At 31.7% G+C, this 26,786-nt stretch overlaps 1 protein-coding gene across 4 annotated transcripts in view; it reads left to right on the forward strand.

The window, feature by feature from the left end:
* Positions 1-26,786, forward strand: part of Pak (serine/threonine-protein kinase PAK 3-like protein) — a 463,040-nt gene that overhangs the window by 183,694 nt on the left and 252,560 nt on the right. The window lies entirely within an intron of this gene.

Below are 26,786 nucleotides of genomic sequence, written 5' to 3' on the forward strand. Positions count from 1 at the left end.
ACTCTGTAATATTTTTCCTGTCCCTCTTTTGACAGTTCCCACCACTTCCTTAAAAATTAGTTCATGTATATAATGTTTTAACATACTTCTACACGATTTTTAAGGTAGTGCTATGGCGCACTGATTTGTTTTAGTTTTAATTTTTAAAAAGTGCATTAATTGCTTTTTTTAAATGAATATAACAATTATTCTAAGTTTGAGATCATATTTATGCAAAGATAATTCTTTAAAAATGTTGTTTAGAAATTTAATGGAAATGTATATATTACTATCATATTTATTATCACTTTTGTAAGTAGCATGATCAATGCTGTAAAATTTTTTCATTTCGTGTTTTAAATAGTTTAGAATTTTATTACTTAAAAAGCAAATATATGTGTTATGAGAAGTTAGTGTAACGTCATTTATTAAAAAGTTAATATCTTTACTAAAAATATCGGATCAAACATCAGTTATTTTTGGTTTATTCAGCAGTTGCAGTAATTAAATTTTTTTTTCTCTAGTATTTAATAGTAATTATAAAAAAATTTTGTCACTTGCAGGCTTTTTTTAGGAATTATCTTCAAATTTGAAAACTGTATTTATCTGTAATAAATCATTATTTTCTGTTCCCTCATTAAAATCATTAAAAAAAATTATTTAAATTTTTTTCCATAACTTTTTGCCTTAAATATCTTTAGACATTAGGAACCACGTTAAAAAATCTTTTAATTTGCATGGCAGCATAACGTTATATGCTTCTACGAAAATATTATTCATCGGGAAATCGTGTTCTACTAAACCTAAAGTAAAAGTAGTATCTTTAAGGTACTATGAAAAATTCCGTCGACTGATCTTAACATTTCAAAAGATTCTGCTCTATTATTGCAATTTAACGTTAATTTAAATAAAAAACATTTCAAGTTCTTAGGAAACACTACGTTAAATCGACCGATTGTTTATTTATTTAGAACTCTTTTCCGATTCAATCTAGTTTTTGTTACTCAATTAAAATAGTAGTATTCCAAAATATTATCATAGCAAATTTTGTCCTGCAAAATTTTGGCAAAGATTTCTGAGTTACAGTAGTTAAATCGTTGTAAACGTGGAAGATCGTTTTTACCTGCTTCAAGTCCGTTTAGCAATAAATCAAAGTAACTATGTAAGCGATTACGATTTAAGGTATTTTATTTGATATCACAATAATCTTTTCTTTTTTGCATCATTTAGTGCCAATGTCGTTAGTAAAGAAAGCTATTTATAATTACAAAATTTAAGGTAAAACTTGTTTCATGCGACCTTAATCTCTTAGAAACAATTTTGATAATTCTTTTCACAATAAATTATGTATATTATGACTTTATTTCTGTAGAAAAACAATCGGCGTAATAGCTTGTTTATATTATTTTTTGTTTTTTGTGTATGACATTCTTGTTTGTATCTGTTCCATTTCTTGAATCACTTTTGGTCTTGAAGTATTTTTTTTTTTATTTTATTTTACTGTTTGTGACGCTAAAAATTTTGTGTTTTTCATTAGAAATTGTAATGTTTATATTATCTTGCAAAATTTTTATTCAAGTTATATAAATTTTTGTTCATAATTTCTTCCAGTTTTTCCTTAATTCTGATATAATGATGTTTCAATAAGTCACAATGCTTTCTATTAATATTACAAACATTTTTTTTGTACAGCCATTTCTGAGAACTGTGCCCAATAAACTCGTGAATGCTGTATTACTATGCATATATATGGGGAGAATTTTCTCAACTGCCCCAGCGCCACCGCAGACAGGCCGCGTGAGCGCAAAAGACGCCTTTTTCATCTTGTTGGTTGGGCCTGAGTAAAATGTTTTAAATATTACAAAAGAATCAATCCCCATGCACTTTTTTCTCAGCTTTCTCATGGTGCTATCAGTTTTTACAAAATTTTATTCTATAACCTATAAAAATGCAAATGTTGGTAAAAATGCGTTAAATCTCATGATGTACAATTTTTAGAATTTTTTTGCCCATCTAGATCGAAAGATAAGACAATTTTACTAAAGTATAGTCAATAAAAAAAAAAAGTTTTTTGATATTTTTATGTATTGAACCGATGAATGTATAGGTGCGAGTCACCGTGCGGCACTGGCGGCTGCCACGCGCCCACAGCCACTCCTAACGCTGCCCCACACCGCAAGACACTTTTATTTATTTATTTTTTGATGATATAAATAACAGTTAATAAAAGTAGATGGAAATTTAGTAATTAGCAGACATGTAAGTAACAACATAATATTTTATTATTAAAAATCAAGGAGTAATGAGTTTACATTAATAAAAATAACTAAATTTCCATCTACATTTATTAACTGTTATTTATATCATCAAACAATAGATAAATAAAAGTGTCTTGTGGTATGTGGCAGCGTTAGGAGCGGTGACAGACGCGTAGCAGCTGCCAGTGCCGCGTGGTGACTCGCACCTATACATTCATTGGTCCAATACATAAAAATATTAAAAAATCCCTCTTTTTTATTGACTATACTTTAGTAAAATTGTCTCATCTTTCGTTCTAAATGGTCAAAAAATTTCTAAAAATTGTAGATCATGAGATTTAACGCATTTTTATAGGTTGTGGAGTGAAAATTTGTGAAAACTGATAGCGCCATCAGAAAACTAATATAAAGGGGCATAGGAATCGATGCTTTTATGATTTTTAAGACATTTTTCTCAGGCCCAAATGACGAGATGGAAAAGTCATCTCTTGGGCTCACGTGGCCTGTCTGCGGTGGCGCTGGGGCAGTTGAGGAAATTCTCCCCATATACAAGTGAGAAAATGCCGAGTCTTGAACTCGTGAGCATGCGTTTTCATCTCCCCCGAGCTGCAAGAACCACAGCCTAAACCACTGTGCTATGGTGGCTGGTCATTAGAAATCGTAACGTTTATATTGACGCCCCAGGCGAAGACTATGCCTTTTTCCGTAGTCCAGACGAAAACTATGCCCTTCTGTCTGTTCCAGACAAAAACTATGCCTTTTTAGGATCCCGGACAAAGACTATGCCCTTTTCTGGCGCTCGGACGAAAACTATGCCCTTTCGTATGTTCTAGACGAAAACTATGCCCTTTTGAAGTCTCGGACGAAGACTGTGCCCTTTTTTTATAGTTCGTGTAAAGGCTATTACATTTTTTCTGAGTCCGGACGAAGATATTGACTTTTTCTGGAGCCTGGATAAAGTACAATTCATTTAAGCTCACCTTACATTTGTGTTTGTAATTAGATATATAGTCAAATATAGTTATATAGTGATTGTTGTTTACATTTATATAATATAATTGTAAATAATAATACACCATTATAAAATAATAATACAAACTCACGAATGTTTTTATGAGCATGGTAATTTGCAATTAATGAATATGAAAGACTCTTTTATGTTTTACTTCCAAATTTATTATTTTTTCTACATTTTTGTTGATTATAATAAGTGAGTAATATAATTATTGTAACTGAAAGTTAAAAAATTAAATTAATTTGTGCAATTCGTGATATAATAAAATATAATATTCGTAAGAAAATTGAAAAAAAAGTAAACTTTTTTTTATGAATTAATGTTTGTAAGACATGCATATTTGAATTACAAAGTATTTTTTAACACATGAATAAATTCGCAAATTTGAACTAATTACAGTTATTGTTACATAAAATTTACGGAATCTCTTTAAAAAAAGCCACAAAACCCCTTTTTTCAAACACTTATCAAAACTCCAAATACTTAAGCCGTTAGACCTGCTAAGAATAATGATAACATGTTGTTTTTTTACAAAGGTATCTGTAGATTCACGTACATGTGAATCTCGATGTGAAGATAAAACTTGCATCGATACAAATATATACACAAATATCGAGAAATCTGAAAATGTTAAATCGTTTTCAGAAGCTTCGTATTCGTAACTTTCTTTCAGCATACTAGTAGCTAGTAGAGGGGTTAGTAAATAATATTGGGGTATTTTTTAATTTAGTTTTCGTTTGGACGCGAGATAAAGACGTATTTTTAGCCCAGACTCAGAAAAATGGCATAGTTCTCGACCAGACTAGGCAAAAAGAGCATAGTCTTTGTCGGGGACCAAAAAAGGGCATAGTCTTCGTCCGAGCGTAAAAAATGGGCATAGTTTTCGTCCGGGCTTGAGAAAAGGGCATAGTCTTCGCCCGGACTCGAAAAAAACGGGCATAGTCTTCGTCGGGGACCAAAAAAGGGGATAGTTTTCGTCCGAATTAGAAAAAAAGGCATAGTCTTCGCCCGGGATGTCGGAAGGGCATAGTTTTCGTTCAGGGCCAATTAGGGCATAGTCTTCGCCCGGGGCGTCGATATTATCTTGAACTTTATTTTTGTCAAATTATAATAACTTTTGTTCATAATTTAATTTAGTTTTTCCTTAATCTGATATCTTAATATTGTAATAAGTCATGATGCCTGCTCTCACTGTAACCAGAAAAAAGTGCAAAATCTAAATTATTTGAATTATTCCTAATACTAAAAGAGAAATTCAAATTCTTACATTTAATTGCAACAAAAATGTTATAAATGTTAACAAAACTTATTAATTGATCTACTGGCTCAAAAGTTCTATTTATTTTCATAAAAATATTTATATGCAATGTACGTTTCTTTTTAAAGTATGAAATCACGTGACTCATAATTAAGGACTAAAAATAAAGTAGTTATATTAAATCACACAGCTTGTATTTTGAGGAAGAGTATGGGTACTTTCGAGTAAAACCCTTTGCTTCCTACCACAAAGTCTTTGTAAAGATTATAATTTATTAATAGGATAGTTAAAACAACCCTTATATTTGTTCCAGACCTCTTTAGACATTTTACGTGATTCCCTTATTAATTATTTTATCTATAAATGTGTTAACATGTTTCCACACCACCCTTAAGGTAGTGCTATACCACGCTGGGTTTTTTTTTCTGTCAAATTTTCAATACGTTTGATAATTCCATTGTTAAATATGTACAAAAGCATGGCATGATATTTTCATACTTTGTCAAAACACAACGAATAATCCTGTACACATAAGCCATGGACTCCGCTGGTAGCCCTATTTAACACGAAAAGGTATAAATCATCGGTGCTTCTTTATGAAAACATGTTACAGATTTCATAAAAGCTTACCATTTTGTCTTTAACCTAGATAATGCGAAACGTTCAAAAGAAAAAAAATGTATGTGCGACAAAAACTTAATATTATTTAAGAACTTGATGCACATATTATATTTAAACTTATGTATTCATGTTTTGATTTATTATTTTAATATAATGAATTCAAATTTTCAAACACAGGTCTTTATACTTGAGTAAATGCGAAAAAAAGTAAGGGCTATAGGTAGTGATTAGCGGATCCAGTAATAGACAGGGATCGCCGGCCTTACTGGCGAGAAGTGGTCCCTGAAAATATGGGGCTTCACCGGTGATGATAATTAGCCTTGATGTGATGCTTAGGCAGAGAGCGCTGGCTTAACTGGAGAGACGTGGACGTCCTGGACTACGGAGTCTTCTCCAGAAAAAAGGCTACTCAGTGGCGAGTGGACCAGATACACCATTAGTGCAGAGAGTGCCAGCTTAACTGGCACAGTGTTTCACCGGAGATACCTCACCGTCCCTATGGTATGACACACGTGCAGTATCAGGGATTGGTAAATGGGTGCGATAATACACTCCCACACATAGGTGGTGAGAGTATAAGGACCCTCTTTCCTTTCCTGTGAATAAGGACAGTTAGGAACGGGGACCCATCAGCCAGAAACAGTAAGAAAAAAGCGTGCACTTTAAGTAGGAGGGGGGGGGGTACATAGTAGCAGTAGTGACACAGAGAGAGAGGGAGGAAAGCCAGCTAGTACAGGAACCCATCAGCCAGAAAGTGTAAGGAAATAGCGTGCACTGCCATTTTCGCTGGCTAAGAGAAAAAAAAGGCGTAATTAAAGAGAATTTGATTACGAACATAATGCAAAAAGAATTTTTGCCAACCGATGTTATTTAAATAAATAGGACTACTTTTTTAGTCGACATGCATACACCTGACTCTCACACCCATCTAAGCTCAGGCGCCACAATAACATAACCAGTTGAAAGTTGGTGGCAAATTAGAATACTAAACCAAATAAAATAAATAGAGAGAGCAAGCGTGTGCGCGCATATCAAGTGTCGTGTTTTGCATATTTCTGCTGCCGTGTCGTAGTGTGTTACTGTGTGCAGTGTCCACGTACACAATGTATTTATGCACGTGTGTGTATGTGTGTGTAACTCATGTGTATAGAAAACTAGCGGCCCCCCGTCTCAGCTTCGCCCGAGACTTACTAAATGGAACACCGTAGTGTGTTGACATGTAATGTGTAACGTTTTCAGTTAAAAATTTTACATTTATTCTTGACACTTCTCAGAATAAAAATCTTCTTATTAAAAACATATTTGTTCGCAACCCATACAGTTTATTTGGTCAAATAATAATCTGTAAAAATAAAAAAAAAATATAATTATGCTGAAAAGTACCGTGTGTTCCTTATGACATAAAATAATCGTTCGCCATAAGGAGCCATTGATTTGCAGTTTCTTCCGTATAATTTACGAAAAGGGCTATTTTTTAAAGCTGTTAAGATTTTAAACTCCCAAAAAATATATTTAAAAAAAAATTTTTTTTCTCTTATCTCACAACTTTTTTACCAAAGAAACAAAGCCCTGGAGCTTAATCTCTACATTTTTATTGCCACAACAATAAAAGTATATTTTCTACTTATTTAAAAATCTGAATTTAGATCCTTAAAGATTTAAAAGATTACTGTGAGGGTAAAATGAAAAGCTGATCTCTCACGTAATGGATTCTTTATTTGTTGATTTTGACGCGGTTGTTCCAATCTCGATAAATTTTCTGCGTCAGTTTCTTGACGCCTAAAATTGTATTCATTAGATACATTTGAAGTTTTCTTTCCAATTCACCCTCTTGCGACTTTTGGCATGCTTAAGACTTTTGTGACCCCTAAAGGCTATTTTTTGTCAACTTTTTTAAGTTCTAATATATTTAATGGCAAGGTAGTTGGACGTCCGATTGCCCTAAAAAAGACCGGTGAGCTTCTTAAGTAAACTCTTTTTTGACTAAAGTTTACAGCAATTGTGACTGCCTGGAGACCTCAGGGTGATCTTCTCTGGCCTGCTGTTGAAGACCCAGACTGATTGAGAGAAAAATTACAAAGTCCGGAGCTTTGGGGCTAGTTGTAGTGCTCTTTCCCTACGTCTCCTGGTATAACGTCGAAGTTGTTGGTGTCTAAAGCACCTTTTTTTTTGCAGACTCAGTTGTTTTGATGATCTAAGGTGGAGAGGTTAGTAGAGATTGGTTCGTGATGGTTGCCCGTTGGAGACTCCTGTTGGCTCAAGTTTTTTTTTCCTTCATAGCTGTTAGGTTTGCCCAGCGCAGACCTTGGAGAGAATCGGTGATTCCTGGTTGAATGCTTAGAGTCGAGAGGGTAATATAGGGCCGTCGGTCACTAGGGTTCCCAGCTTTCTGACGAACATTTCTGTTCGTGACGTCTTCCAGTGAATGACTGACTTGGTTTAATAGTGGCTGGCTTTACATAGTCTTTTAGTCGACGAATAATGTTTCCAGAAATGGTAGTAAAAATTTATTTGTTGGCAAGGTAGTTTAAACTTAGGTGGCCCTTAAAAGAACTGATGAGATTGAAGGTTAAGTAATGAACATAAATGCTTATATTGGCCCTGAAAAAGGCCAGTGGTAAAATTTATAGTTATTCCTTATTATTATTCTTGATGATGGAGAGCCAGCTGTTGATAGCTTGACTCTTACCCTCGAAGTCTGTGTACGGAGACCGTACATGAGGGAAATACGCCGCTGACCAAAATATATGTCGTCTTCAGGTCGTTTAACGGATAACCAACCGCTCATCGTTAGTCGGAAAAGTGGGTGGAGAATACCTTCTCTGTAGGTATATCATTAAAGTGACCACTAAGAAGTTGGCCGTTGTGGCTGCCCGTACTCTTCAGGGCTGTCTTACCTGGCTTACACTTGTAGTAAAAAATTCTCTGACGGCACTAGGCCAGATTGTGATACGGCCACATAACTCTGAAGTGTTGGAGCAGGATTTTCTCTGGATAGACACGTCTCCTGGTATTACGCTGGAGACGTCATTGGTTAGAATAAATTTTTCATTGGTGGCACTCGTCAATCCTGGAGGTTTAGGGTGAAAGTAGACCTAGATCACTTGCTCATTGGAGAAGAGCGTCATCCCATTGAAGATGCAGCTCGATGAACTACCAGTAAACGATTGCAGACATTCCCGCGACGCTCCGGCCTATTATAACCACACTTATATAATTCTGTTGCAGGTAGCTTCGATTTTATGTCGACGCCACCTAACGGATCCTACTGAACTAAAGTGAAAATCTGGCGTATTTTTGCAAAACTTTGAGCTTATTTATTGGTATTGTTATTAAATTTTTCAAGATAAAAACCATAAAGAAATGAACTAGGAAGTGTCAAGAATCGGTATGTAAAATTTCAGCTAAAGCGGTTACCGATTACAACGGTTTCAGCGACTTTGCCTTATATATTAGTAAAATAGTGGTTTAAATAAATACTGTATACACTAGTTTATATTACTTTTTCAATGTAGTACATTAACAAACAACTTTGGCATGTATGGCAGATCTGTACAGATAGCTAGTATCGATTAAATGGGTTTTTAAAATGTTGTGTAACCTCTAAATATCATACAGTACGCCATTCCTTTAAAAGAAAGCAAGATAGAGCAAAAATAACAAGTTTTACAGGTATTCTCAATTTCAAAAACCATCGTGGCCCACAATAAGAGAGGTGTTGAGTTATGTTAAGACATAACCTTAAATTTGAGTATTTTTAATATTTCTTTATAAAATCAAGGGGAAAACATTAAAAAAATTATAGCGTATTTGCAAAATTATTACAAATATGTAGAATATTTTTTTATTTTTTGCCCCATAATAACCTTCAAAATTATTTTAAAAAGTTCCCGAGCTTTTCATACATGACAACTGTACAAGGAAGGCATAAATATAAGGCCGTAACCCGCAGAAAAATACTTATTAAACTTATATGTATTTACGAACCTTGTATTTTACAGTAAACATGTGATTTCTACATACACATAAGAACTTCTTTCTTACCGGGGGACTCCGAGTCCCGCACGCTGATTTTTATTTAAATGAACTGTGCGAAAATACTGCGTATAATTTTATACTTTTCTGTTTTTCTCAAATATAATGCAATATTTTTCAAAGTTCGACCTTGAACTTTATTTAAAGTCATGAAAAACGCCAAAACAAAAAAAAATGTTCATAGTGGAATGAATAACTATATAGATTAACTGATTTCTAAGGAAGTGGTGGAAACTGTCATAAGAGGGACAGGCCAAATATTACAGCGTCGCTCAAACAATGTATTAAAAAATTTTTGATGAAGCTGGTGTGAAATTCTTGAAAAGTGCAAGGGAAGGTGAGGGTGAGGGATGCAAGCAGTAGTTTAACTGAAAATGAAATCATAACCCACACAATTTCACCTCATTTAGAGATGCATCTAAAAAGTGGCTGGAGAGATTTCTTTAATTTAGTAAGAGAAGCTTATTGGGTAATCGGGCTGAAGGGTAATATACTAGTGAGGAGGGTGGTGGGGGCCTAGGCAAAAATTTAACAGAATATAAATAGGGTGAAATCCGATAATATTTTACATTTTTAAGATGGTAGCTGCACAAAGGACAGGTTAAGGGAAGGGGTTCTTTTAAATGAAGTTGATGAGCTGAATAGGTCGGAGTGGGTCTTAACTAAAATTTAACCCAATAAAATAAGGTAAAAACCAATGATATTTCACCTTGTGTTAAAAGAGAGCTGAATCAAGTAGCGGAGGGTTGTGTAGGATGACCCTTCAAAATATTTATATAATACAGGAAGATGTATACGTAATCTCATATTACGTAACTTAAGCATGAAAATTGTGTCGAAATTCTTCCTTCATTCACCTCTTGTCGTCACTCTATATTTGAAAATGAGAATGAGCCCCTTGCAGTTGTATAAAATTATACATAATTTCCTTATACAATAGCTTAATAAAAAGGATTTAAAAGAGCCTTTTCACGACCCTTTCTACATTTTTAAATGTACACGCTCCAGTTCTATTTAGTCCTTTCACCCAATCAAGTGTTATTATAGCATAAATAATATTACAAAAAAACCAATCATTTATGCAAGTATAATCATACTTTTGAAAGAAGATAGCTGGGAACCAAAAAACTTATCATGTCAACTTGTGTATCATCAATGCAAATGATTTTTAAAAAATGTAACTGGTTTAAATAATTGTTAATGGTACAATATTCAACGTATTATGAAGTTAATTTATATTTTAAAACTTAGAAGGATCCACACAAAAAAAAATTTATCTGTACAAACATTAACATTCTTATATTATATAGTTATTTGAGTCTTTTACAACTAACACAAAATAAAAAGAAATTTAGTCGGTCTCTCTCGCATTTTGACTTAAAATTTTTTTCCAAAACACTCCACTATACACAGCTGCCTGTATCTTCTCACATAATTTTTTGAGTGGTGTCTTATAGCTGGTTTAATACAGCAATGTTTCGCTGACCATTTATGTCATCCTCATCAGGTTTTCTTTTATTATTATGTTTCTTTGTTTTAGTTATTTGTTTCTTCCAAGCATGATAATTCTTAGCAAAGCTACAATCATTTTTATTTTAATCGTTGTCTACATATAAAACGAATCCTACGGGGTTTTTAGATGATGCATCTGCATTAGTATTAAATTACTTGGGTTTATACTGAAAAGTATTTTCATAATAGGATACTTGTATATCCCAAGTGGAATTAATCCTATTCGATAAGTAAGTAATAATAATTCAAAAAATCGAGTTCAAGACAATTAAAAGTAACCGTTTATAAAGTCAAGATTGGAGACAAGTAATAAAACTTATTAGCGTTAAAACTTTTTGATGCTTATTGTTAGACATTATTTTTTTAAGAACTCAAATTTAGGATGGTTACAAATTATTATGTAAGTTCTTTCTGGTTACGACTTTTTACGATGTTTCTAAAATTAAATGTATGATGAAAAAAAAATAATAAACATAATACTAGAAATGATAATTAATAATAACCGATAATAACATCTATCAAATTTTATTATAGTCTCAAATTTGGATTTTATAAATTCTTATTATTAGTTATTATTTTTTTCCTGTTACTTATTCACTTAAATGATTTCCACTAGAGATCTAATTCATTAAGCGTTGTGAAAGATCTTTTTTGAATGCATTCTGTCTAGTGGGCGTCGAACAGCTATGAGGATAAATTTGTTTTAGAGTAAGGAAAAACGAAAATGATATATTGCGTATAAAACTGACAGGAATTTTTTTAGCCATGGAATAATTTATTCTAGCTATATTGAAAGTTCTGAAAAGGTAAACCACAGAATACAAAAGCTTCATAGAGACTATTACAAATTTACTAATCTGACCAACGCTGTAGACCATAAAAAAAATTCCATGAATAAATTTCCAGTAATCAGAAACAATTTTTTTCAGTCGATTTTCAAGCAAACTCTTTATTAAAACTACATTCTTGATAAAAGATGAAAAATACTAAAAAATTGCTCATTCTAATAGATGTGACAATAAAGTGCGGCTTACTTTTTTTTGTTAAATGACGGACTGGCTTAGCTGTTAAATTATGTGCGTCCTCAAGTATTTTAGTAAATAAGTCCCACAGTAGAATTCATAGCATATCTAGTGAAAAATAAATAAAACAGGCTTTTTTAATGCAGATCGTCAAGAGATAAGGGGTCCGTTCCAGTACAAGTGCATTAGTCAATTTTAAGATGTTTTTTTTTGTTAACCGAAAAAAGCAGGCACATTTACTTGATAAATATATACTTACATTTTAAGACTAAAATACAAATAAAAAAAAAACAAGAAAATTGTTAACATAAGCAAAAAACTTTTTTAACCGTATTATTTTATTTTTAATTCAAAACAAATTGTTGAGATTTTTATTTATGTTTCTTCTAACATAAAGTGCTTATTTTAATGGTACGTTTATTATGCAGAAATTAAAAATTGGTTTCTCATTTTGTTGAAATTGTTTAAAAGATCTCAAAAATTGTGTAAGATTCACAACGCTTACTATTTTAAGCTATTTCTCACCATAGTTATTAATGACCTTAGAGTTGAATTCATGATTACTCATGAATTTGAATGCTGTATTTTACATACTTATTTTTTGTTTTGATAAACTGAGTTCTATTGTATCTACTCTTGATATGATAAACTCTTAACAAAAAGTTTAACAAATTTAGTAAAATTCAGCGGAATAACTTATAAGGACTAAAAAATCTGAAAAACTGTAATTTATTAATAGTTATCACCTTATCATAGGAAATATAAAGGATGAGAGAACTCAGTAAAAAATTGTCAATAATTATGCGACCTCAATTTATGATTACAAGTTAAGAATCCGTAAATGTATTCGCAAAGTTTCGTAAAAATATGATTAAAAAAAAATTTTCTACCACAAGCGTTTTAACATTTAGATGTTTATTGTACCCTCGATACATAAAAAATATCGTTCGCTATTAGTACGCATTTGAATGGTATACGCACCAATAACGAAAACTGTGTTATTTTAACCAATCTCGTAAATACACGAGCTTTTTATTCTTTAACAAACTGACATTTTTTTTTTTTATAAGCCAATAAATTGTCTGTTCATATTTCCATTAATATCTTTAAAAATTGGTAGTTAACCAATATTTTGTAAGATAATGATTGATTCTAAATTTTAAAAATTTTCTTGCAATAGTTTGCATTGTCAACTCTATCGACTATGGATTCAAAAATCACTCAATAAAGTTCGACAATGTGTACGAAAAAAAGCACAACTAAAATGTTTCAATTTTTTTTAAACGAGAAAATTGGACTAGTGCTTGTTTTCGTATAAACTTTTGGTAACAATGATTAAAAAATTCATGTTTATTCCTTACAATGCAGCTAATCACATCTATAATTTTTTTATTAACATTCAACTTGAAATACATACCTAAACTTCCTCACGCATGATAATTTTTATAAACTCACGGTCCCTCTCTCTCGTTGTTTTTGGACTGGAGATCCGTCTACCGAAGATGAACTCATTATGCACGCATTTTTTATTTAAACGTATGTTAAAGTAAAAAAAAAAAAAAAAAACATTAAGCAATAATTTGAAACAATTATGTGAAACAAATCATATTATTTACGAAACAATCCAAAAGTTAGTACGATTGCCACTTGTTAAAGACACCCCAAAATAATAACCTATAAAAAAATCAGCAATAGGAACACCCCTACTAATGCTTAATTATTATTAAAAAGTTATAGTAGTGTCACAAGTCTTAATTACGTCAATTTTGAAGCTTCTCAACAACATTTTAAATCATTTAAGGCCATCTACTGTTTGTGTAAGTAAAAACAAGAACAACTTCTAAGGTATCTCTTCCATCGTCACTACAATAAAAACTATAAATATGCATATAAAACTTTTTTAATGCTTTCAGAGGTCAGTATTCGTATTAACGTTTAGATTGTTTTTTGTCAAATTAATTTTTTTTTTTACATAAATTATTGCAAAAATTCATTTTTTAAGTATTTTATTATTTCATGTAAAACTTTCTCAATGGGTTACATTAGTTAATTTTCTTATTTTTTTTGAAGTAATGTTTTTAATAAATTCGCCAAATACTTTGTTTTTTAATATTTAATACAAAATTAAACAAAAAAACGCGCGCGTAATGTAACCACATTTAATAAGCCGGTCTCAAGCCCGGAAAAACTACAGAGAGAGCGTACATTTGTAATAAAATAATTTAATTTACTTACCTTTTTATAATAACTTTCTTATAAAAAGTGATTTTATATTCTTTATATTTCCTATGATAAGGTGATAACTATTAATAAATTACAGTTTTACAGATTTTTAAGTCTTTATAAGTTATTCCGCTGAATTTCTCTAAATTTGATTGCCATCGCTCGTTTTTTAATGATTTCATCAGGACAACGCTCCATTGACAAAACAGTTAGGTAAGAGAGTTTTACCACATTTGCAATCATTAATAGAAAATTTTTTTTTAGTAGTTAGTGATGTTGAAGTTATAAAAAACAAGCAAGGGAATAATACGCATGTATGCTTATTCTTAATTATTAAATATTATTAGCCAGAGGTATTAACTCCTTAAATTCTGTATTTTTTGAAAAAAACATTAAATCATTTATGGCAGAAAATGATTATGTCAGTAAAAAAGGAGGAGTCATCAGGTATTTCTTCCATAGTTACTGGAAATAAAGAACTGTAAATCTGCAAAATACATTTTCTAGACTATTTAATTTTTTTTTAAATTAATTTTACTATTACTTTTCTTATAAAAAGTAATTTAAAGAATTGTGTTTCGACTTTAATAAGCAACATTCACAAAAATGATTTATAATGTAAAGTACTTATACTTACTGTTATGAATGTAAAAATAATAATTATTTGTAATCATTGGTTAATAGGTCAATAGTAATTTATGACAAACATGTAAGAAAAAAAAAAAAAAAAAATATGACATCGGCGAGAATCGATAACCTGGCTAGTTAGCCCGTCAGGAACAAAAGGTTTAGTCCACTCGACCATCGACGCTCGTACCTGCAATTTATAAGAACTCGTATTTAAGTTGCAGGAAGTGGGCGGGGCTTAAGTTAAAGTATAGGTATAGAGGGAGCTCGGACTACTTGAGAGAGGAGAGGGTGACTGCGCACTGTGCATGCGGCGAACTCCCGAAAATCTGGGAGCCTTGTATAAATGAATAGTTAACTAGCGCATTGATTGTCTATTTCTAACAATGTATACCAAAAAAAAAATTTTACTTAACGCGATATTTCATTTTTCTCAAAATTGATTGTAAAATCTCCAAAAGGATTAATAACAAAATTTGTAAACTTATATATCACACTTAAACTTGTATTTGGCGTTCTATTATTGCTGATGCGAGTTTTTATCATCACTGCTCCAAAAAACTCGATCGCACTTGCCAGAAAAATGTGATTTGTACTGTTGTATTGTTATTTCCTAATAATGAAATCATAACATGTAACATCATTGTGTAGCCTTTCCCCAAAAAACTCCGTACTTCAGGAGGTCCATTTCTTGCCAGATAAGTAGGCGCTCTCTGCCTAAGCATCGGATCCAGGCTAATTAGCATCCCTAGAGAAGCTTCATATTTCAAGAACCACTTCTCGTCGGTAAGGCCAGCAATCCCTACATGGCACCTAGCATCAGATCCACTAATCCCTACCTACATCCCTAACACTGTTCTGCATTTATCTTGGCCGGAAGACCTTTGGGGCAAAGAAAAAACCTTAGAATTACTCTTAAGGAAGATTCTATAGAAAAATCCGCCCCAAAAACAGCCAGGGTTGCATAGGAACTTTTTCCACTGAATACAGTTTTTAAAAAAATCTGCTCTCACCGGGAATCGAACCCGCGACCACTAGCAGTATCAAGCAAGCCTCCTACTAAGTCAATGCCGCTTCTTAACTTTGAAATCAATTATTACTATTGTTTTTAATTTTTCAACACAAAAAACTATGCGTAAATCATATCTAGCAAGCGTAAAAAATCAGTATATAAGATTCCAGCAAAATCAGTCAAACAGTTTTCGCGGTGAGCGATTACAATGTTTTTGAGACATTGCAGTATAAATGAATGAGACAACCTTGTGTTATGACCAAATTTGTTTAAAGTAAGGTCTTAACCGTTTTGTTTTAGTGTCATTTTTAGGTCTTTTACGATTCAGCTCGGGAGCTTTATTTGTTCTTTTTAGTTTAGTAAAAATATTTATTCAAATAATATAGATAATTTTAATTAATGTATTTCTTTATTAAAACAATTAAAACAATTCATTCTTTCAAACAAAATTTACTCGGGTCACTTTAAGCAGGTTTAGCGTTAATTTTATTACTGATAGATAACTTACAACTATCACTGATTGTTGTTACTGCTGCTTTGAAGTTTCCTATTGCTTCGTGCAGTAATTTCCAGTGGTTCCTTAAACTATACAAATGAGTTCGTGGCCAGTAAGATGTTGCGGTTTCTGCCTTCTCTGCTATTAACGAAACCACTTCCAGTGAGCCTCTTTCATTGTTCCTAGCTCCTTAGCGTAGTCAGATACTATTGATGTTCTCGAAATGCGCCCGAGTTGCCTCAGCCAGCACGTTATGCCTTACGTGTATAAGGTACTTGCGAGTCACGGGAGTCAAGAGTAGACTAAAACCACAGATTAGTAGAGAGATTGCTGACTGCAATGCTACGGCGCGAGTTCACTTTTGGTCACTGTTTCGAGCGCCCCGTCGCGGCCAAGCGGTCGAACCAGGCACACATATTTTTTTTTTTATTTGAGAAGCGTGGAGGGGGTATACCGAGTGTGTGCCTACGGATTCGCGTGGAAATGGGCATGTAGGCACATACTTTGGAGACGCGTGGAAGGGGTATACTGAATATGTGCCTACGGAGAGAGGAGTGGTGCATGGAAATGCCGACTACAGCTATATAACTACATATCCGCGTATATCATAGCGAAAGAAAGCGACGAGTATTTCTCGCTATACACTAACTTCTTAAATAAGGTCTTAGAAACTAAGGGGAAATAGAGAAGAAAAAAAGATTTCACATCTAATATTTATAAAATAAAAAACCTATTCTTTCATTTAACAATTCTCTAAAACATATGAAAGCTTAAGAGAGGCTAGCCATATTATTTTTCGAAAATTATATCATACAAATAAATGTTTCAGACTTTCAAGGCACTTATTTTTTAGTTCTTCTTATACTTTGGATTTTCGTTTAGTACTGCGTATCAAAGTACGTTGAAAAAACATTTAGCTTGGAATATTTTTTGACGTTGATAGTATGGCTATAAGCACCTTAAATATAAATTATTAGTTTTACTTATCATAATCGCTATGAACTGTATGCCAAGCTCCGGAGGGTATCAATGAACATATGTGACTTTAGGTTATATGAGGTCTAAAGTTTGAATAGCTAAGATGGCTAGGGCTTATGCCTTCGACGGCATATTTTGGCGATTTGGGGTTCAATTCTGATTGCCATTAGATTTTTTTTTTTTTTTTAAATATAATTCAGTATTCTATTACAATTTCTTATTGCAACTTTTATTTTAATTTATGAATATTGTCAACACTTTTTTTTCGGGCACGTTAAAAAAATTTTTATTTTTAATACTGTGTCACGTACATAGAATCCTACGCAACAACTGACTATTAAATAATTTATTACGTTAATAGTTATAGCTGGCAAGGCTAATTCATAATTTTAAAGGTAATAATTTAAATGATAGTAACAGTGATAACTAACTAAATACTTGGTAAATCATAAAAATCTTTATGTGCGTATTCGTATGCTTGCATGTGTGTGATCTCAGACTTTTTGACCGATGTCAATGATTCAGGACTCAGAAGGATTACTTTTTCATATCGTTACAATGGCTTGGGAAAAACAATCGTCATAGCTTTTTAAGGTTGTCACACCTCTTGACGATTTCTTGATTTTTTTTAAGCAGGTTGTTGTATTATTCAGGTGAAAAAAATATTCTTATACATATTTTAGTTTTACTTAGGAAAAATTCAAACAATTACATTTTTTTAAATCTCTCCTTACGTTATACACTTTCATTTTGAACAATAAAACAATTTTTTTCTTTCGATTCATGCATTCAAGATTAGTATTTCAATAAGATTGATAGAACAATTCCCTAATTTGTAATTTTAATTAAATTCTTAACAAGATCTTATTTTATACATTACGAAAAAATCACATTTTCTATTTTCTCACACTCCATAAGAGTTTTTTTTATAGGATAATTTTACTTTAATGTGATAAATATTATGATTTCATTGACAGGTCTTACACATCTGAGCTTGTAATTTGTATATGTACATTTTAATACTTACTGTAGCTAAAAAAAATAAATGTAGTTTGGTTTATTCTTAAATATCTTATACGATTGTTTCATTAAAAAAAAATTTAGATTGCAATAAATGACTAAAACTTTTAATTTTCTACTCAACGTAATTTAATATTGTTGAATAAATTTCTACCTGCAGAGAAAATACTGAAACAGTTAACAATAGCAAGGCTCATTCATAATTTTATGATACCAAACAAATGATTTTTAAGGTTATGAATAAAATTTAAATGGTTTCAAACTTCCAAAAAATCATAAACATCCAGTTTACGAGAGAAAATAGCCAAAGGCCCAAAAAATTTACTTTCATTTCAATAATTTCTTCAACAATTATTACCAGTAAATTTCTACTATAGTATTTTTTCAATTAAAAAAAATGGGTGCTTATTATTTTTATGCTGTCAGCACATAGATATTAAAATTGTATCAAATCCTACAATCTAAATTGCACCAGTGGCTTTGATAAATCCATGCAAACTTTACATATTATTGAAATTGATACAACAATTTTTTTATTTGTAATATCAATATAATTTTCGGAATAATTTTATTTTATAGATCCCGAATCGCTTAATTTTTTTTTTTCTTTCCATAAAGTTTTTAGATCTTTTATATTTTTTTTTTATCAAACAATAATTTTATTTTAATAAAATAAATACTATGCTTCCCTCAACAAATTCAGCTAGTCTAACGTTTTAATTTATAAGTACTTTTAAACGCTTATTTGAATATTTTTTCGATTTTTTTTTATTGCTGAGAAAGTAGTAATATGTTTTTCGGTAGCGATTTAAAGCGTGTTAGATAATTGTGTGAATTCTTCCCAAATTTTGCACTGAAAATTTGTTTATAGGTAACGAGCGCGCGGTGGCTCGGTCGGCTAGGTCGTGGATTGGCACGCGGGAGACCGTGGTTCAATTCCCGGCCAGTGCGACTTTTACGGGCAAAGTACCTCTGTGTCTTTCACATGTGCTTTTTCACCACGCAATGCTCCTCGAGGAGGGTTTAGGCGACCTTCTCGCAGCAAATTTGCCTAATTCCCCCTACCCCCCTCCCAGTGATGGGAGGCCTCCCATCCCTCTTCCCTTCCTTCTCCCAAGTGCTAAGTGCCCATTGTAGTGCCCTTATTAAAAAGGAGCCGGACGTAGAGCACTATAATATAAAAAAAAAAAAAAAAGTTTATAGGTAACATTATACCCTCTAATAAAAGAAATTATGTGAAACAATAAGCTTAGATTCTTTTTTTTAATATAGAAATTTGTATAAAAAAATTAAAATTTTCGATTAACAAGTCATTGAAAGCTATTGAGAAATACAGAGTAAAAGTGGAGTGCTTTCTGGCGTATAATCACATAAATGAAGCAATAATTTGTATTGATATAGTAGATCGTACATACTCCGTATCATGTGGTAATACTCTTTTCTATTATTAATAAATGTTGAATTAATTATTCAACAACGTGGCCAGTAAAAGACCTATGTTACATAGAGATTGACCACAGTGTTATTAAGTAATGCTTAATTAATTTATGCATATAAACATACTTACTCCTATTGCTAACTTAAAGCCACATTTGGCATGAAGCCAAAACCACATTTTCTATTTTCTCACACTCTATTAGAATTCTTTTTATAGGATAATTTTACTTTATATGATAAATATTATGATTTTATTGACAGGTTTCACACATCTAAGCTTGTAATTTATATATGTACATTTTAATTCTTACTGTAGCTAAAAAAAATAAATGAAGTTTGGTTTGTTCTCAAATATCGTATACGATTGTTTCATTAAAAAAAAATTAAGATTGCAATAAATGACTTAAACTTTTAATTTCCTACTCAACGGAATTTAATATTGTTAAATAAATTTCTACCTGCAGAGAAAATACTGAAACATTTAACGATAGCTTTTTAGAGTGCCAGAAAACTGAGTGGATTTTTGAAGATTTTGCACTACATATTTGTTTATTTAAAGTAAGGCCCGCTTTTTATTCATAATTTAGGATGTGGTTCAATGTTTTTTTCAAGTCTTAATATTTCTTGAATCGCTGAATAATATCGGTGGGTCAGAGCAAGAAAGTCTTTTCAGAGTAGAAGACATGAAAGAGATTTTTTAAATCAAGAGGAAAAAAAGGATTTCTTTGAGTAATTTTTTTTTCCTTTAACTTAAAGTTGGCAATAGAAGTATGTATGTTTATATGCATAAATTAATTAAGCATTAGTTAATAACACTGTGGTCAATCTCTATGTAACATAGGTCACTTACTGGCCACGTTGTTGAATAATTAATACAACATTTATTAATAATAGAAAAGAGTATTACCACATGATACGGAGTATGTACGATCTACTATATCTATACAAATTATTGCTTCATTTATGTGATTATACGCCAGAAAGCACTCCACTTTTACTCTGTATTTCTCAATAGCTTTCAATGACTTGTTAATCGAAAATTTTAATTTTTTTATACAAATTTCTATATTAAAAAAAAGAATCTAAGCTTATTGTTTCACATAATTTCTTTTATTAGAGGGTATAATGTTACCAATTAACAAATTTTCAGTGCAAAATTTGGGAAGAATTCACACAATTATCTAACACGCTTTAAATCGCTACCGAAAAACATATTACTACTTTCTCAGCAATAAAAAAAAATCGAAAAAATATTCAAATAAGCGTTTAAAAGTACTTATAAATTAAAACGTTAGACTAGCTGAATTTGTTGAGGGAAGCATAGTATTTATTTTATTAAAATAAAATTATTGTTTGATAAAAAAAAAATATAAAAGATCTAAAAACTTTATGGAAAGAAAAAAAAAAATTAAGCGATTCGGGATCTATAAAATAAAATTATTCCGAAAATTATATTGATATTACAAATAAAAAAATTGTTGTATCAATTTCAATAATATGTAAAGTTTGCATGGATTTATCAAAGCCACTGGTGCAATTTAGATTGTAGGATTTGATACAATTTTAATATCTATGTGCTGACAGCATAAAAATAATAAGCACCCATTTTTTTTAATTGAAAAAAATACTATAGTAGAAATTTACTGGTAATAATTGTTGAAGAAATTATTGAAATGAAAGTAAATTTTTTTGGCCTTTGGCTATTTTCTCTTGTAAACTGGATGTTTATAGTTTTGGGAAGTTTGAAACCATTTAAATTTTATTCATAACCTTAAAAATCATTTGTTTGGTATCATAAAATTATGAATGAGCCTTGCTATTGTTAACTGTTTCAGTATTTTCTCTGCAGGTAGAAATTTATTCAACAATATTAAATTACGTTGAGTAGAAAATTAAAAGTTTTAGTCATTTATTGCAATCTAAATTTTTTTTTAATGAAACAATCGTATAAGATATTTAAGAATAAACCAAACTACATTTATTTTTTTTAGCTACAGTAAGTATTAAAATGTACATATACAAATTACAAGCTCAGATGTGTAAGACCTGTCAATGAAATCATAATATTTATCACATTAAAGTAAAATTATCCTATAAAAAAAACTCTTATGGAGTGTGAGAAAATAGAAAATGTGATTTTTTCGTAATGTATAAAATAAGATCTTGTTAAGAATTTAATTAAAATTACAAATTAGGGAATTGTTCTATCAATCTTATTGAAATACTAATCTTGAATGCATGAATCGAAAGAAAAAAATTGTTTTATTGTTCAAAATGAAAGTGTATAACGTAAGGAGAGATTTAAAAAAATGTAATTGTTTGAATTTTTCCTAAGTAAAACTAAAATATGTATAAGAATATTTTTTTCACCTGAATAATACAACAACCTGCTTAAAAAAAATCAAGAAATCGTCAAGAGGTGTGACAACCTTAAAAAGCTATGACGATTGTTTTTCCCAAGCCATTGTAACGATATGAAAAAGTAATCCTTCTGAGTCCTGAATCATTGACATCGGTCAAAAAGTCTGAGATCACACACATGCAAGCATACGAATACGCACATAAAGATTTTTATGATTTACCAAGTATTTAGTTAGTTATCACTGTTACTATCATTTAAATTATTACCTTTAAAATTATGAATTAGCCTTGCCAGCTATAACTATTAACGTAATAAATTATTTAATAGTCAGTTGTTGCGTAGGATTCTATGTACGTGACACAGTATTAAAAATAAAAATTTTTTTAACGTGCCCGAAAAAAAAGTGTTGACAATATTCATAAATTAAAATAAAAGTTGCAATAAGAAATTGTAATAGAATACTGAATTATATTTAAAAAAAAAAAAAAATCTAATGGCAATCAGAATTGAACCCCAAATCGCCAAAATATGCCGTCGAAGGCATAAGCCCTAGCCATCTTAGCTATTCAAACTTTAGACCTCATATAACCTAAAGTCACATATGTTCATTGATACCCTCCGGAGCTTGGCATACAGTTCATAGCGATTATGATAAGTAAAACTAATAATTTATATTTAAGGTGCTTATAGCCATACTATCAACGTCAAAAAATATTCCAAGCTAAATGTTTTTTCAACGTACTTTGATACGCAGTACTAAACGAAAATCCAAAGTATAAGAAGAACTAAAAAATAAGTGCCTTGAAAGTCTGAAACATTTATTTGTATGATATAATTTTCGAAAAATAATATGGCTAGCCTCTCTTAAGCTTTCATATGTTTTAGAGAATTGTTAAATGAAAGAATAGGTTTTTTATTTTATAAATATTAGATGTGAAATCTTTTTTTCTTCTCTATTTCCCCTTAGTTTCTAAGACCTTATTTAAGAAGTTAGTGTATAGCGAGAAATACTCGTCGCTTTCTTTCGCTATGATATACGCGGATATGTAGTTATATAGCTGTAGTCGGCATTTCCATGCACCACTCCTCTCTCCGTAGGCACATATTCAGTATACCCCTTCCACGCGTCTCCAAAGTATGTGCCTACATGCCCATTTCCACGCGAATCCGTAGGCACACACTCGGTATACCCCCTCCACGCTTCTCAAATAAAAAAAAAATATGTGTGCCTGGTTCGACCGCTTGGCCGCGACGGGGCGCTCGAAACAGTGACCAAAAGTGAACTCGCGCCGTAGCATTGCAGTCAGCAATCTCTCTACTAATCTGTGGTTTTAGTCTACTCTTGACTCCCGTGACTCGCAAGTACCTTATACACGTAAGGCACAACGTGCTGGCTGAGGCAACTCGGGCGCATTTCGAGAACATCAATAGTATCTGACTACGCTAAGGAGCTAGGAACAATGAAAGAGGCTCACTGGAAGTGGTTTCGTTAATAGCAGAGAAGGCAGAAACCGCAACATCTTACTGGCCACGAACTCATTTGTATAGTTTAAGGAACCACTGGAAATTACTGCACGAAGCAATAGGAAACTTCAAAGCAGCAGTAACAACAATCAGTGATAGTTGTAAGTTATCTATCAGTAATAAAATTAACGCTAAACCTGCTTAAAGTGACCCGAGTAAATTTTGTTTGAAAGAATGAATTGTTTTAATTGTTTTAATAAAGAAATACATTAATTAAAATTATCTATATTATTTGAATAAATATTTTTACTAAACTAAAAAGAACAAATAAAGCTCCCGAGCTGAATCGTAAAAGACCTAAAAATGACACTAAAACAAAACGGTTAAGACCTTACTTTAAACAAATTTGGTCATAACACAAGGTTGTCTCATTCATTTATACTGCAATGTCTCAAAAACATTGTAATCGCTCACCGCGAAAACTGTTTGACTGATTTTGCTGGAATCTTATATACTGATTTTTTACGCTTGCTAGATATGATTTACGCATAGTTTTTTGTGTTGAAAAATTAAAAACAATAGTAATAATTGATTTCAAAGTTAAGAAGCGGCATTGACTTAGTAGGAGGCTTGCTTGATACTGCTAGTGGTCGCGGGTTCGATTCCCGGTGAGAGCAGATTTTTTTAAAAACTGTATTCAGTGGAAAAAGTTCCTATGCAACCCTGGCTGTTTTTGGGGCGGATTTTTCTATAGAATCTTCCTTAAGAGTAATTCTAAGGTTTTTTCTTTGCCCCAAAGGTCTTCGGGCCAAGATAAATGCAGAACAGTGTTAGGGATGTAGGTAGGGATTAGTGGATCTGATGCTAGGTGCCATGTAGGGATTGCTGGCCTTACCGACGAGAAGTGGTTCTTGAAATATGAAGCTTCTCTAGGGATGCTAATTAGCCTGGATCCGATGCTTAGGCAGAGAGCGCCTACTTATCTGGCAAGAAATGGACCTCCTGAAGTACGGAGTTTTTCGGGGAAAGGCTACATGGTGGCGAGTTGACCTGTTGCACCGTTGGTACAGATAGTGTTAGCTTAACTTGCAAGGTGTTTCACCGAAGATACTACCACTGTGCCTATGGTATGATAGGTATGGTCACAGTCGATTGGTAAACGGGGGTGGCAATACACCCCCCTCACATAGGTGGTGAGTGGGTGGCTCTGGTGGCTAGGCCAATAGGCTGTTCTGGTAACCCGGCCAAAAAAATCAATTATGCTCAAAGTTTTGTAAGTAACCATAGCTTTGCATTTCAGTTAAGTACGTTCCGCTAGGTGGCGTTTATGAAAATTTAAGATCGTAGTTAGAGTCAGTAAATCTGGTAATAATATTCTCTAGCCAAATGTCGATTACCATATTCGTTTACTGGTGGTACATTATAACAGAGCTGTTTGTTGTGCAGCTGAGTATCCCAGCTATCGACTTTACTTTATCAATCTTTAATGGGCAAGCTATCTATGCTGATTTTTACTCTGGATCTTGAAAATGACAAAATGCCACAAAAAAAGTAATTCTGAACACCATCATCTCCAGGTCAACTCCAAGAGACGTCAGGTGAGAGAAAATTCAGCTTTAATGCTTCAAAGCGTTGCGGTTTTCTTTCCAACTTATCTGGGCCGGAGCACTTTATGCTGAAATAGCAGGCTAAATTAAGTGATATCTGGGCCGTTGATAGAACGTTTGCTCTGGTTTGTACCTTTATCGACGTGCAACTGGCTTGACGTTCACTTAACTACTATAAATCTCATCAGTCTGTTTTAGAGAAATTTGAAGTTAAGCCACCCTGCTTTTAAATATATTTTTCGTATCTATTTATTTTTTTAACTAATGATCGTACTGCGGGCCTCCTTTTGCCAAACTTCACTCTGTTTTATCTCAGCCCTACTATATTCTCTTTTATCTTACTGCAGCTTAAAGTTCCGCTCTTTTCTATTATTCTTGCTTACAATGTCCAATTTTATCATGTTTGTCTTCCTATAAACAATTTTTTTTTCTAGTCTTAAAACCTACTAATGATAATCTAAAAAAATCTTAAAGGATCCTCTTTCGTCTCAATTTCTTAACTTTCTACTGTGTAGAACATAACAATTTGTATTAAACAGCTTAAAAGCAAGTTTTGCCTTATAATCTTATACTTGTCCTTTTCTTTTTAGGTCTGTACTTCATTTGTGCGGTATTTTACTTTTTCTTTAGCTCATGTCAATGAATTTTGCCATTCACTATCATGTTAAGCTGTTATCTTAAATCTTCGAATTTTGTTACTTCCTTGATTCCCTCTTTCTTATAAAGCTACTTTTTGCTTGTCATTATAAACTATGTTTCAGATTTTTCTTTTTTTGTGACATTACAACTTTTTCCTTACAAAAATTTGTTAAATTGACTGCATTTATCATACCTATTTTAAACTAGCAAAACTAGATTATTAGAACCAAAAAAATAAGATGCCTAGACCGCTGTTTTAAGAAACAAATGACAGATCTACCTGCTTTTTTTCAAGCCTTGAATAGTTTCTATTTATTATAAATTCTTTAGGACAGCTAAATGTATTTTGTAAGACCCTTCATCATCTTTTAATTACTGAAATCATACGCTGAATGCATACTTAGACATTTTTTCTTAATTATTTATTAACACTTTTATGGACTTTAGTCAGCACTCATAAAATTAAAAACGTTTTTTTATTAAATTGTTACTTCTTTTAAGAACTTACATTTTTAATTTGAAAGCACAATTGCTAAAAATAACAGTTAATACGATCTATTTATAATCAAACGGGTCCATGATTCAGGATAACACGATGGTTAAAAGATCCTAGGTGTGGCGCAGTATAAGTACAGTAGATTTAAAATATGTGAAAAGGATCATATTATGAATGGCAAAAATTTATTGCAATATGCAATTTTCTGCAATAACTTACCTTTTAAATTATAAAAGAATTGTTTGCATTCGTGATTCCAATTATTTATTTTCTGCTTCTTTATCAGTATCGCCATAAATAATCATTTTAAATATTAAAAAAAATTATTATTTTGAACTTTTTTTTTGTTTAAAATAATAGTTAAATGAAAATTAAATACACCATTACATTCTTTAGCATATAGGGCTTAGACGAATCTCTGGTCATCATTTCTTATTGAATTTTCCTTGTAATTTTTTAACAGACTAAGTATTTAAATGCACCTTTTACCCTTATTTAGTGGTTAGTATTGTTTTTCAAATAATTTTTTCATTCTTTTGTTTGGAATAGTTAACGAAGAAATTTGACCCCTTAAACTACAACAACCTAGTTTTTACAATAATTTAATTATCGTCAACTAACTTCTTAGCAAACCTTAGAAATAACTTTATCTGTAAAAATTTCAGGTTTTTTTTAATAGAAGTATACGTAAAACATACTATTACACTAATAAATATAATTATAAA

The sequence above is a fragment of the Copidosoma floridanum genome, unplaced genomic scaffold (assembly GCF_036245765.1).
Source record: "Copidosoma floridanum isolate Cflo_tuat_1 unplaced genomic scaffold, Cflo_Japanese_pri ptg000011l, whole genome shotgun sequence".
In the NCBI taxonomy this organism is placed as follows: domain Eukaryota; kingdom Metazoa; phylum Arthropoda; class Insecta; order Hymenoptera; family Encyrtidae; genus Copidosoma; species Copidosoma floridanum.